Source organism: Ursus maritimus, unplaced genomic scaffold (genome assembly GCF_017311325.1).
Source record: "Ursus maritimus isolate PB19 unplaced genomic scaffold, ASM1731132v1 scaffold_4, whole genome shotgun sequence".
NCBI classification, from domain to species: domain Eukaryota; kingdom Metazoa; phylum Chordata; class Mammalia; order Carnivora; family Ursidae; genus Ursus; species Ursus maritimus.
In genome coordinates, this window is record NW_024426552.1 from 77629839 (window position 1) to 77643280 (window position 13442).

Below are 13442 nucleotides of genomic sequence, written 5' to 3' on the forward strand. Positions count from 1 at the left end.
TTTTTGCAGCTTCCAAATCAAGGCCACACAACCTGGTTCTCAGAAGTCTGTTTCTGTAGAAACTATGATGTTGCTTATGTAGCACTGACATCCCAGAATCACAAGTCTCTTAAAAATTCAGAGATCATTGTGTCCTCTAGATAAGGAGAATGAGAGCAAGGTGAAGTGGCTTGCCCTCGGCCCAACCGGAACTGAAGTGCAAGTCGTTTAGCTCACACGGGGCCAGTTCTCAGTACCCGAGAGTAGGCATTGGCCAACTTTTCCTGTAAAGGGTCACATAGTAACTATTAAAACAATTAGGCTTTGTGGGCTGTACGGTCTCTGATGCAACTACCTCACTCCGTCCACTTAGCATGAAAGCCGCTGTAGACAATAGACATGAATGGGCGTGGCTGTGTTGCAACACAACTTTATTTACACAAACAAGCCGCAGGCTGGATTTGGCCCTTGAGGCGTGGTTTGCCCATTTCTGTTCCAGAACCTCATGTGGTCCCCAACCAGCAGCAAGGGCATCACCTGACAGTGTCAGCAATGCGGACTCTCGGGTCCTGGGGCAGACCTGAAGAAGTCGAATCTGCATTTCCACAAGACCCCCTGGGGATCATACGTGTGTTGGAGTTTGAGAAGCAGGGCACTGGTGAGCCCAGCTGCTCCCCCTAAGAGTGCCAAGAAGAAACTATAGATTAGGAAAATGAGACTCAGGGAGATCTGTGGACCTGCCTTGGTCACACGCATTGGTGGATATGGGACTAGAACCCAAGTCCTACTATTTCAACATGAAATTCTTTCTGCACACACCGGAGTATGGGCCCCAGCCTCCTCATTTCTGGCTGGCTCTGACCCAACTCAATTCACTGGAAATTCAAGAAAAGCAGTCCCTCATCCTTTGCTGACTTCTGGGTCAAGAGGGCTCTGACTCCAGCTGTGTCTCCGCTTCTTCCCCATCTCATCCCCAACTAAGACCTGGGAGGGACTGGCAAGGTAGAATTGTGCCTCGGGGGGCTGCTCAGCATTGGCACGGGGGAAACTTGCTCACCCAGGAAGCTGGAGTTAAACTTCAGTTTGATTCTTGCCTTAAGAAATTTACTGCTCAAAATAGAACCACAGAGCCAATGAACCCTTCATTTTTCACATGCAGAAGAAACTTCTAGAGTAGCTCTTTGGCAGGCCTAGACACCTTAGATTTTCCCCCTTTGCTTGCCCCACCTTGGCCCACACACCAGTCCCTATTTCTCTGTAGCAGCTTGTTAGCCATTTGATAGCGGGTGTCTGCTAAGACACAACCCACATGCTGGCCACTCTGCTCCACATGGCCTGAACATTGGTGTTCTTCATCTGTTCCTAATTTGGGTAAGAAGTATTTCATGTTCTTAATTAATCAACTAATATGTCTGGGGCTGCTTTTACTGAGCACTTAGGGCCAAGGCTGTTGCATATTTAATTACAGATCTTCCTTGACTTACAATGGGGTTACATCCGAGTACCATCCTTGTAACCCCATTGTAAGTTGACAATACTGTAAGTTGGAAGTGTATTTACTACACTTAACCTCCCGAACATCGTAGCTTAACATAGCCTACCTTAAATGTGCTCAGAACACTTACATTACCCTACGGTTGCGCAAAATCATCTAACACAAAGCCTATTTTATAATAAAGTCTTAAATAGCTCACGTAATATAATGAATCCTGTGCTGAAACTGAAAACCAGAATGGCTGTCTGCGCAGCCGTCATTTACCCCGTGATCGCGTGGCTGACTGGGAGCTGTAGTTTGCTGCCCCTCCCAGCAGCACGAGACAGTATGGTACCACATATCACTGGCCTGGGAAAAGATCAGAAGTCAGTGTGAAGTATGGTTTCTACGGAGTGTATTGCTTTTGCGTCACTGTAGAGTCGAAACATTGTAAGTTGGAAACCTGTATTTAATCCACTTTATGGCTGAGGACACTGAGGTTAGTAGGGTTACGTGGCCCAAGAACACAAACAGTACAGGATAGAGGGCGGATTCAAACCTGCCTTCAAGTACCACTGGGGCTCCAGGTGCCATGGAGGATGCAAGCAAGAGTGTGAGGTGTCCAGACCTCCAGGAGCTTACAGTCTACCTACAGGAAATATGTGGAGAACAATCCTGTTAACACTGGTACGATAGGCGAGCACCACGGAGTGGCAGAAACAGAGTATCCTAAGAGTGTAGGGGGCAAGACAAAGAGGGCTTTCCTTAGGAACTTGATCCCTGGCGGCCAGTCCTGTGCCTGTGCCCAGGAGGTGATCAGGAAATACCTGATGTAAGAATGAACGGATGAATGAATGAATGAATGAGCGAGCTTCAGAATGTGTATATGCTGACACGTGAGGCTGGCAAGGATTCGAAAAGCCAGTGAGTGAGACAAGGGGAACATGGGCTGTGTTCTTGAGTCATGTTCCCGGTATTTGTCATGTGCCATGCAATTTGTCCCCGATCCTCGAATAATAGGAAGAGAGGAAGATGTGAAGGTATTTAGGCCCAGAGCAATAAGATGGGAGAGGAGTGTGCAGTTTGGGTTAGAGAACAGGCAAAGGGACCAGCAGCAGGAGACCAGTTCAGAGGCTAATGGAGAACAAAAGCCAGCAGGAAGTGGGGGACAGACGAAGGGGACGCTGCCCTGTGGGTGGCCCTGCCCTCCCCACAAACCACCCAACGCATCCCAGCTTCTGCCCACACGCTCTGCCCTCCTGTCTGCCTCCACACCAAACCACTCCCCTCGCACCAAAACACGGGTCTTTTCCACCTCCAGTGCGCTGCCAGCACCTACCTCTTCCCATTTTCAGGCCACTTCATCCAATACTGGTTAAGCATCTACTTGAATTTAGCACTAGATGCTAGAAATATTTTATATTCATCATCTCAGTTTAATCCCCTACAGCACCCTTGAGAAACGTTTTATAATTAGAAAAATGAGGCTCAGGGAGGTTAATTGACCTGTCCAAGGCCACACTAATTGGTAGATCTGGGACTAGGGCCAAGTGCTAGTATTGCAAACATGGTGTTCTCTCCAAACACACCGCAGTACCCTCCCCCACCTCCCCATCTCTGGCCAATCCTGACCCAACACCAGAAAGAGCCCGTCCTGATCACAACTTCCTACTTCTGCCTTTCTGGGGCAGGTGGGTGGTGTGCACATCTCTTCTGAGCTGTGATTAGCCGGTGGGTGTAGATGTCTGCAATGTACCTTATTATATGTGTCATGCCTGAGAATCAGGTTTGAGTTGAACTGGAAAATCTCATCACTAATTGATTTATTTTATTATATACACCGTACCTGGAGCTGAAGCTTCTCGAGCTCAGTGAGCAAAATAAAGCCAGATAATAACGAACAAAATACCAACAATAGCATTTCACACTCAAGCCGAGAAAGCCAGCATTCCATTTAATAAGATTGTGCAGCCAAGAAGTCTGCCCTGAGAGGAGCCGGGAAAAGGCCCAGGCCTTCCATGCTCACTTCCTGGCCATCAGACACCCTATCACTCTCAGGTATTTTGCCTCTGCCTTGAGTTCTTTATTCTGAGCTTATTTCTGGAGTCAGACAAGCCTTGGTTTGAATCCCAGCTATACCACATGCCAGCTTCGTGCCATGAGGCAAACTCCTCAAGCCCTCTGAGCCTCAAGAGTTTTTTTTATATTGAGATAAGTTTCTATCTAACAGAGTTGCCATCAGGGTTAAAAGCAATAACCTTTGTAAAGCTCTAGGCCTGGCCCAGAGTCTGCACTCTGTCCCGGTCATTCTCATCGTGTCTTCACTCGGACCACCCGGTCAAGATTCCTCGTACCTCCACTGCCTCCCAGGCCTTCTAAGACATTCTCACTCTTGGTTTTTGTTGGAGCCATGATGATTTCAGGCCCTTCATTTCCAGGAGACCATTGCTTCCTGAAAAATTTCCCACCACACAACTTCCCCAGTACACTGCCTCTCCCCTTCTCAAGCACCTGACCCTTGGGCGTAGAGGGGATTAGAAGCCCCCCTTCCACAAAGGACAGAGCTTTCATCAGAGCCCTGCCCAGCCCAGGAAGAGAAAGCCACACAGAATGGAGGCCCCACTCTTTCTTCCTCACCCCACCACACAGCAGGCTTTCAGGAGCCAACAATGGCCATTGTGAGCCCTCACTTGCTCTTTCTCTTGCCTCAGTGTAGGATTGCACAGAATGTTGTGTCTTCTGCGCAGTGTAAGGAATGGTAGGGGTTACTGCCAGTCTGCTCTTGACACAGACAGTCAGGAAATCCAGCCTCTACTTCTGTTGGAACAGCTCAAACAAGGATAGATTGCCCCCACCCCAAGTCAGGGAGAATGGAGGCCCCGAGGAAGAAAGTGACTTTCCCAAGGTCACCCAACTGGACAGACAGCCAGAGCAGAGACAAAAATCCTAGCTCCCGCCTGTTAGATCAACACATCCACTTTCCCTCCAACCCTACAGCTTCTCCTCTTCAGATAGTAGAGGCTCTGGGCTGTTTCTCCTTCCTACCTGTTGCCATCTGCATTATCCAGAGGCAAAGACCACTCAACACCCACTCTTCTGGGGCTTTACAGATCTCTGGGAGTAGAAGAAACCTGTAAGCCAGTATGACAACAGCAGGGCACAAAGGAAACTTCCCTCAAAGGAGGTGCCCAGCTAGACCAGGCGTGTCAAAACTATGCCTCAAATATCTCCAGATCCTCCTTGTTCAGCCCAGGAACAATGGATCACTATGGGATTGTATCTCTCTCTCTTATACACGCAAACACAGGAATGCAGGGAAAGGAAAGGAACTAAAGGAACTCATTTCCAAATAAAATGCTGAGCCCCCTTCCCACTTTAGAATAAAAGAAATAGAAATAGGGGTGCTTCATTTGCCAGGAGGAGCAGTCATCTTAAAATCTCAAGGTCACAGTATCTCTGGCCATCAGGTTATGTCTGCTTTTCTTCTTAGCACTTCATTCTTCCCTTACCTTCTCTTCCCTCTTTTCCTACCCGTCCCTCCCCCATCTTCCATCTCCTCCTCCTCCTCTTTTTTTTTTTTCCCTCTGCACTACCTTCTCTGGATCACATTTATGACCATCTGCAGAGGGCCACTCACCAGATAGCAGGACAGGATATTCTGAAGACACCCCTTTCTAAGGAAACATAAAATCACAATAACCACCACTGTTTGTTGAGGGCTTTCTGTGCAGGGCTCCTGATTTGTTCACGTCTAAACCTCACCACAACCCTGCCAGTGAGTTATTATATCTCCATTTGCCAGAGAAAAGACAGATTTGGGGGAGGGCACCTGGGTGGCTCAGTCAGTTGGGCATCTGACTCTTAATCTCTGCTCTGGGTCATGGATTCAGGCCCCACATTGGGCTCCACGCTGGGTGTGCAGCCCACTTAAAAAAAAAAGAAAAGACTCAGGGAAGCGAAGTGACTTCTCCCAAAGTAATAACACTAGTGGGTGCCAAGCAGTAGTAATTGATGTAAACCTGTCCACAGCCCATGCTCTGTGCCCCACAGCTTGTCTCAGGCACATATTCTTTACAACGGATTTGCAGGATGCCAAGGAATGAACCCTCCTACCTGCTCAGTTTGCTGGCAAAGGTCCCTCTGCCTCTGTCCTGTGTCTGAGCTTGGATCTCTGGGAAGAGCATTGGTCCTAGATTATTCTTCAGGGTAGGTGTGGTTGGGATACGTGAGGGCCTGGTGCTTTGACAGGCCAGGTGGGAACGTGCCCGGTGAAAATCCTGTTTGTCAGTTATAGCCTTCCTTCCTTACTCATCCTTTTGTGCCCAAGGAAACCCCAGAGCCCTTCCCCTCCAGAAAATCAAGAAATAGTCCTGTGGGGTTCTCCCTCTCCCTGCGCCCAGGCTATTTTCAGGCTGCCAGGCTTCTGAGTTGGCTTTGAAGCTCTTTAGCCTGGAGCATTCTTTCATCTGCGCAGACCAGACCCAGCGGGAAGCTGAGGCGGTCTGATCGTGCCTGGCTTTGTGGGGCTCTGGGTGCCTGAGCCACCAAGGGCACGTGGCCCATCTCCATGGAAATTTGGAGGCAGGAGAGGAGTCCAAGGTGACACCTGCCACTGCCTTGGCCGGCCGAGTCTGAGAGAGCCCTGTCAGCTACCACTCACCTGTCTAGACTGTGGGGACTGAAGCTGGCCCCACCACAAAGGCAGAGCTCCTCTTGTATGCTTTCCTTCTGAGGAGAGTAAGAAGGTCCACCGCCCCCCCCCCTCCAGTGCAGGTCAGCTTCTCCCTAGCAGAGGAATCAGGAACATTTCTAATTGCTGTTTATAGAGCATCTTCATATTCTTTAACTCTTTTGTCCTCGAAATCACTCATGAAGTAGGTTTTATTACTGTGCCTGTTATGGGCGAGGACCTGGGGGGATTTTGTCACCCCCCAAATTCATATGTTGAAGCCATAATCCTCTACCTCAGAATGTGACTATATTCTGAGATAGGGCCTTTAAAGAAGTGATCAAGATGAATGAGGCAGTGAGGGTGGGCCCTCATCTAATCTCACTGTGTCCTGTGTCCTTATAACAAGAGGAGATTTGGACGTACAGAGAGAAATGCCAGGGAAGCACCCACTCAGAGGAAAGGCCATGTGAAGAGGCAGCCAGGGGGCGGCCATCTGCAGACCAAGGAGAATGGCCTCAGGGGAAACTGACCCTCCCAACACCTTGATCTTAGCTGTCTAGCCAACACAACTGTGAGAAAATAGATTTGTGTTGTTTTAAGCCTCCCAGCCTCATGGGGTTTTGTTATGGCAGCCTTAGCAAACCAACAGACTCAGAACAGACAAACAACCTGCCCTATGTGGACACAGAGATTAAGCTGAAGCTGTTAGCCCCAAACTTCAGACCTTGTGCAGGGTTTCTCAGCATTTTCCATGAACCCTGTGACTCCTTATTTGTTTACCAGAGGCCATTTATTGAGTTGGGACAAATTCCTTTTTGCGTTTCTAATTAGTCAGACACGTACCCCTGCCAGGAAGAGCTTCAGATGAGCCTTAGCTAAGTAGTGGTACCCACGAAGCTGATAGGACTCCAGCCCAAAGCAGTGATGCCCAACATCTCAGCTACCCATGCTGCTAGAACACAGGTAAGGGGACAGTGCCCACAGGTGCCCTGGAGTGTGGGGCAGGCTTCCTTGCCAGTATGGTGGGATGGTTCAAAACTCTCTGGGCGCCATCATGTAGAATTTTAGCACCTCCATTGGGGATTGCTTGGTTGCCTGGGCTGGCCCATTCCAGCTCTTAGACCTAAATCTGGAGTATGACTGACTAAAGGGGAAATGGTAGGAGTGGGGTTGAGGGTAGCAAGGCATCCTGTTAGGCTAAGAATCTCCGGTGCTTCCCTACGGTACAGCAAGCAGGGAGCTCAAATCATGCCACTCATATATCCTGAGCTTCCCTTGCATGTTAAATGGCTGACTTTTCATTAGTGTGAACCAGAAGCCAAGATGAGGATGATCGTAAAAATTATGCATTAAGAGAGAGAGGCAATGGGCGCCTGGTGGCTCAGTGGGTTAAGCATCTGCCTTCAGCTCAGGTCATGATCCCAGGGTCTTGGGATCGAGCCCCACATTGGGCTCCCTGCTCAGCACGGAATCCAATTCCCCCTTGGCCCCTCCTCCTACTCATTCTCTCAATCTCCCTCTCTCTCTCAAATAAATAAAATCTTTTAAAAAAAGAGAGAGAAAGGCAAAAACCAGACTGGGTTATCATTACCTGTTATATGAAGATTAAATAAATTAATTCATGGAAATCCTGCTACCCAGTTCAATCTAGGCAAGTAGTTATTATTATTATTATTATTATTATTATTATTATTAATCACTATCATTTCCCTCTTTCAGGTCAAACCTATTAAGGTCTTTGGCACTAAAGCATGTATCTTATTTAGTTTATTCAACAAACATTTATTGGGAGCCTTCTATATGCCAAGGGCTAGACTAGTTGCTAGGGTTACAAAGATAAACAAAACAGGAAAGCATCCCCACTTTCAACTCTCACTGGAGTTGTGAGAGTGATATGTTCAGAAACAGTTGTCTTTTGCTGACATCCACCATCTGAGCAAAGGAGAAGGAAGAAGCATGGTGCCTGGGGCATCCCAGGAGTTCTCCAAGCAGAGGGACACCTGTGCGGGGAACAGGGCCAGCTAGCAGATGACCTTGCGTGCCTGGCGCAGGAGCCAAGGCACTGTCCCTTGGGCCTCCAGAGCCCCAGAAGGGTCTGAAGGAGGGAGTGGACTGATCAGACATGCCCCTTCACTATGAATCCGCAGCCAGGTTTACCTGTCAGTATGGAGCTCCAATCCCTCCTGCCGACAGTGGGCAGGACTAAGAAAATAAAAGCAAAATGGGACTGTTGAGATCAAGGAAGGAAAAGGAGCAGAGAGAAGGAAGAGAGAAGAGGAAGGAAAAAGAGAGCGGGATGCCCATTTAATGTAAAGCTCCCCCGAATGTGTGGCCTCTGTGTGGGGGTGTGAAACTATGAAGATGTTTTAAAAATTTTAGCCTGAATACTGGAGTTTGGGGACGCTTGTATACAGCTCTAGGAAGGTAGCCAAACAGACGATTGGGAGTTGTCAGGCTGAATCTGGCAGGAAAGAAAAGTGAAACTAATAGATTTCTAGTGGCCAGTCTGTACCAGACACTTCAGCATTTAGCACTGCCATTTCGATCTCATGACCACACTTGAGGTCAGTATTATTCCTAACTCCTAATTTTCAAGTGATAAACCTCTAGATCAAAGTAGTCAGGAAGTAACTTGTTTATATTCTTTTTCACTAACTCCTGCATGTATTTTGGACAGTTGCATTGCCTAAGGCTTAGGTTCTCAATCTTGAGCATGCCTCAGAATCTTCCAGAGGGCTTGTTAGAACACAGACCGCTGGGCCTAACCCCCGGAGTTTCTGATTCAGTAGGTCTGGGGTGGGGCCCGAGGATTTGTGTTTCTAACAAGTTCCTGGGCGACACTGATGCTGCTGTTACAAGACCACACTCTGAGAACCACTAGCCTTTGGGGATGATCCACCCAACAACCCAGCCCAGGGGTTCCCAAACTGTGCTGCCTTTTGGAATTGCCTAGGGATCTTTAAAAACAAACACTGACACCTAGCTCCCAGGCCCAAGCATTCTGATTTAACTGGTATAGATGCAATCGTCATTTGTAAAAACTCTCCAGGTAACCCTAACATGCAGCAAAGTATGGCAACCATTGACCTAGCCTCACTTCACCTTGACGCTACTGCCCACCGTCACCCTCTTCTTCAGCTGCCCAGCACTGGGGCCATAGAAGGGACTTGGCATGTACTAGCACTGCTCACCACACCTCTTTCCAACCCTCGTTCTGCCACTGGCTCACAACACGATCTTCTTAGAACGCATCACGCCTCTCACCCCCTTCTCCCTTTCCTCCAGGCTTTCGTCTCCTTCCCTATTCAAACTAGACCTTGTGCTACAGTAAGTATTACACCCATCTCTTGCCCATCACCAGCACATCAACCCCCTCGTTCTTTCTTTGACCACATCTACCTGGAAAAGTTTGAGGATCTAGACCAAACTGCAGGCATGCGAGTGCAGGGAGGCTTCTCAAAGTTGCTGTGCTTGAGCTGAGCTCTCATGAACAAGTAAAAGCGAAAGTGGGCATTTCAAGTAGGGTTACAGCATTCATCGAGGCACAAAGGAGGGATTACTTGGAGACCTTCATGCTGGTGTGCATGTCTGGAGCAGGTGCTTAGCCCTGCAGTGGCAGGAGAGAAAACTGCGGAGGCAGCCTCTCGCCAGGTGGGGACAGGCCTTGGGCATCAAGCCAAGGAGTTTACATCATGTTTACAAGTATGAAGAGCAGTCACTGGATAGGTCTTTTAAAATGACTTTTAAATTATAACATTAATACATACTTATAGAAAATATGAAAAATGTAGAAAAACATCGAGTAGAAAATAACAAGGATCTTGAATCTAATTATCCAGAACTCACCACTCTTAAGATTTTAAGGGAATTTGTCCTTCTCTTCTATGCCTATTCTTACGTAGCTGGGGGCATACTGTGAACAAATAACTGTATATCTCACCTTCACACTTAACGTTATGCACATATTTAATGTCTTTGAACTTTTGTAAATATCTTAATGGCAACACAAAAGTCTATCGTCATGGATACCGTATACTTTATCTAACTATTCTTATACAGATGGAAATGAAGAGGTGAGGGGGATGTCACTAGTATAAATGATACAGCAGTGTTCATATCTATGTGCACTTAGATCCTGTCAATGATTTCTCGTGATTGGTAGCAAAAAGGAAATTAATGAATCAACAGTATGAAAATTGTAGACTCCCATTGTCAAATTTCTTTCTAAAAAGTTTTTGCCAATTTACACTTTCATCATAGGTGTGAAAGAATGCACATTTCATCTTCTCTTGCCAGCACTTGGTGTTATGATTGGTGCCACTGAAGGATTTTTGGTATGAGGATGACATGAGCAGATTTGCATTTATAAAATCACATACTGGAGGCTGAGTCAAGTGGGCCAGATTGGAGCTGCTATTGCCGTCCTTGTTGTTCCTGCTTTGCTTCCACATTCTCCTTCTTCCATTTTCCCATTCTTCATCTTTTTTTCCTCCTCAGAGAGTGTATGTTAAGTGTTTCCTGCACACAAACATAAGGCTTTGTTACCAAGAGTGGAGCTGAAGGCCTGGCTCTAGCGGTTGCAACTTGTGCCCAGCTCAGCAACCCTCTTCTTACAATTCTATCCAAAAAAAAAAAAAAAAAGGAATTTCTGGGCAATAATTCTCCTTGGGTAGAAATATTTTTTTATATTTTTCAACAAAATTGCCAAGCGGATTTAATGCTAAGTTAATTTCTTTCTGCATTCTGTGACCGTCCAACCCTACATTTGATCATCTCTGTCCCTGGAATATATGTGTTCCTTCTCCTTCTTAACCCAGCAAATTACCTGGCATTCATCCTTCAAGATTTCCCTTAAACATCTGTGATACCTTCCTCCCATACTTAGCCCAGTCATAATCAGTTACTCGGGCCTCCCTATCCCTATAGTTCAATTACAACATTTTCTACCCCTAATACATTTTCTCCTTCTTGGCCAAGAGTCCTTCAAGAGTAGAACATTTTGTATTCCCAGTTCTTATCTGGCACTCAGTTGCTACTCAGTAGCTTATGAATGAATGAATGAATGAATGAATTCCTGTTTTACTAAGGTGCATGGACATTCCAGCTTAAATACTAATGAGTTGAAAAGTGTAAAGAGAGACAGTATGGAGGTGATGTGAATTGCCAAAACCACACTCTGAATCACTGGTACCAGGTAAAACAGACACCTGGTATACCAGATGTCCTGATCCTGGATTCTAAGTTCCAAATATTAATTGTTCTGTGTGCTCGGATGTTGATTTGCACTCTGTTCTGTTTCATTTTAACTCCAAATTTAATTTATGCATAAGTATCTCTGTGCTAAAGGAAGTAAAGGGAATTAAGTGATGCCAAAATATCCCAAAGTGTGTATCAATTACCATGGACTGTTTATAGGTATCACACAAAAGAAGAGTCTTGTGGTCCCATAAGTTTGGGAAACAACATTAAATAGATTTCTTTATCTCAGAATTTCCTGGTAGGCATTGTAAGAAATTGAAAGAAAGATCAGCTAGGCAATGATGGAGAAACAGAAGAGCAGTCAAGTCTTCCTTCAGTAGTAGACAGGAGTCATTCTAGCCTCTTTATGCCAAGGAAGATTCAGGGTACAAATTCAAAAGCAGAATGGCAAAAACTATACCAGGATCCTAGCCCCTTACCCTGCATTTATCTCCTCAGTCCCACATGTGTGTAAGCCTCTGCCCCCCACCCACCCACCATGCGGATGAGATCAGCCTTCATTACTTCTCTTCTAGAGCCAGGAAGCAAGGTAATGTGTGGGAAGTGATAGCTGCAAGGTAATGTGTGGGAAGTGATAACAACTTAAAGCCATTCAACAGGAAAATTTGTTAAAAGACCAAGACATTGTAAAAGCTGAAACGCTTGAGTCTATTAAGTCCTCTGCTTCTTAGAACATTTTGTTACCAGGAAATGTTTCAAGGAGGGAAAACACTGAACTATAACAGCACTGTCAGATACCCAAGCCTGGTACAAAGAGCAACATTTTACAAGACATCTGTCTTTCTGCCATTAGAGGAACCTCTGAAAAGTTCTGCTTCTTTTTTCTCCTACCCCAGTATAACTCCCCCACCCTCTTCACCCTAGACACACTCCTCTATTTCTCTCCTCCCTCCTCCCTCCTCCTCCTCCTCCTCCTCCCTCCCTTCCTCTCCCCTCTCTCATTCATAACCCAGGCTGATTTCACAGACACTGTTAAAATGACACAGTAAGCTAAGACTACCCAATGGTTATTTAATGCTCTTTGGTAAGAAAGGAACTAATTAAATGACTAGAGGTTTAGATATTTGTTGTTTTTTGGATCCAAACTCCTTAAGAGAGCCTGGAGCATTCTCCTAAACAAACACTGCTCTCTCATGGCTTCTTGTTCCAAGCCCAAATGAGACAGAGAGTTTAAGGAGACCGTGTCTCTTCACAGATATGAAAAAAAGAAAAGAAAAAAGAGAACCAGAGGAGAATGGGAATGTGGATTGAAGTAGAGGGGAAAGCTTCTGTGCCTGTCACAGGAAGATGAATGAGCGGGGTTTGTGTATCTGTTGGCAGCTGCTGTCCATCAGTGATCTCCAGTAGGTTGGACTGGAGCAGTGTTGACACATTGGTGGTCAGCTCCGTTGTCTGCTTAACTCTTCGTTAGAAATACGTCCGTCAAGAGAATGTTTTTAAACAACAGCCTTCCAAACAAAAAAAGTAAAGACAAACCCAACTATCTCCTTGGCAATCTTAAATACCATTACACTATACCAGGAGGCACCTTAGACAGAAGCCATGTATTAAATAAATAAAAGGATTAACTTTCTAGTTTGGGGATATTAGTAGGATGTTAGTGACTAGGTACAATCTGTGAGAAAAGTACCTTTGCCTTAGTAGGCAAAAGAATGGAAGCTTTTAAAGAATCTGCCTTTTTGTTTTGTTTCTGTTTTAACTACAAAAGTTGTGTTGTAAAAATGAGTCCTGTTCCCAACATCAAACCTTGATTCTGCCATTGCTTTCACGGGAAATCGGGCAGGGATGGCCCAAGCCTCAGGAACTCTGAAAAAAGACATCTTCCAGGTGCTGAATCAGAAGTAACTGCCACTCTGGGAGGCCATCGATCCTATGTGACTCTGAGCCTGACACTCATATTTTCTGTCTCACTGTTTCTACTGTGGACCCAGAAAAATCGGGTGGAGATGAAATACTCTTTTCCTTGGCTCAGATGAGGCACCTGGTGTCCTGAAAGAGGTCACTGATTTCCCCAAGGATGTCCAAGGAGGTTGGCTCGCCACTGGCTTCCCACAGTCC

The 13442-nt window shown here is 46.3% G+C and overlaps 1 protein-coding gene across 2 annotated transcripts in view; it reads left to right on the forward strand.

Moving 5' to 3' along the window:
- The window catches only part of DGKG (diacylglycerol kinase gamma), a 191326-nt gene that overhangs the window by 162927 nt on the left and 14957 nt on the right, over nucleotides 1-13442 (forward strand). The gene's annotated exons all lie outside the window — the stretch shown is intronic.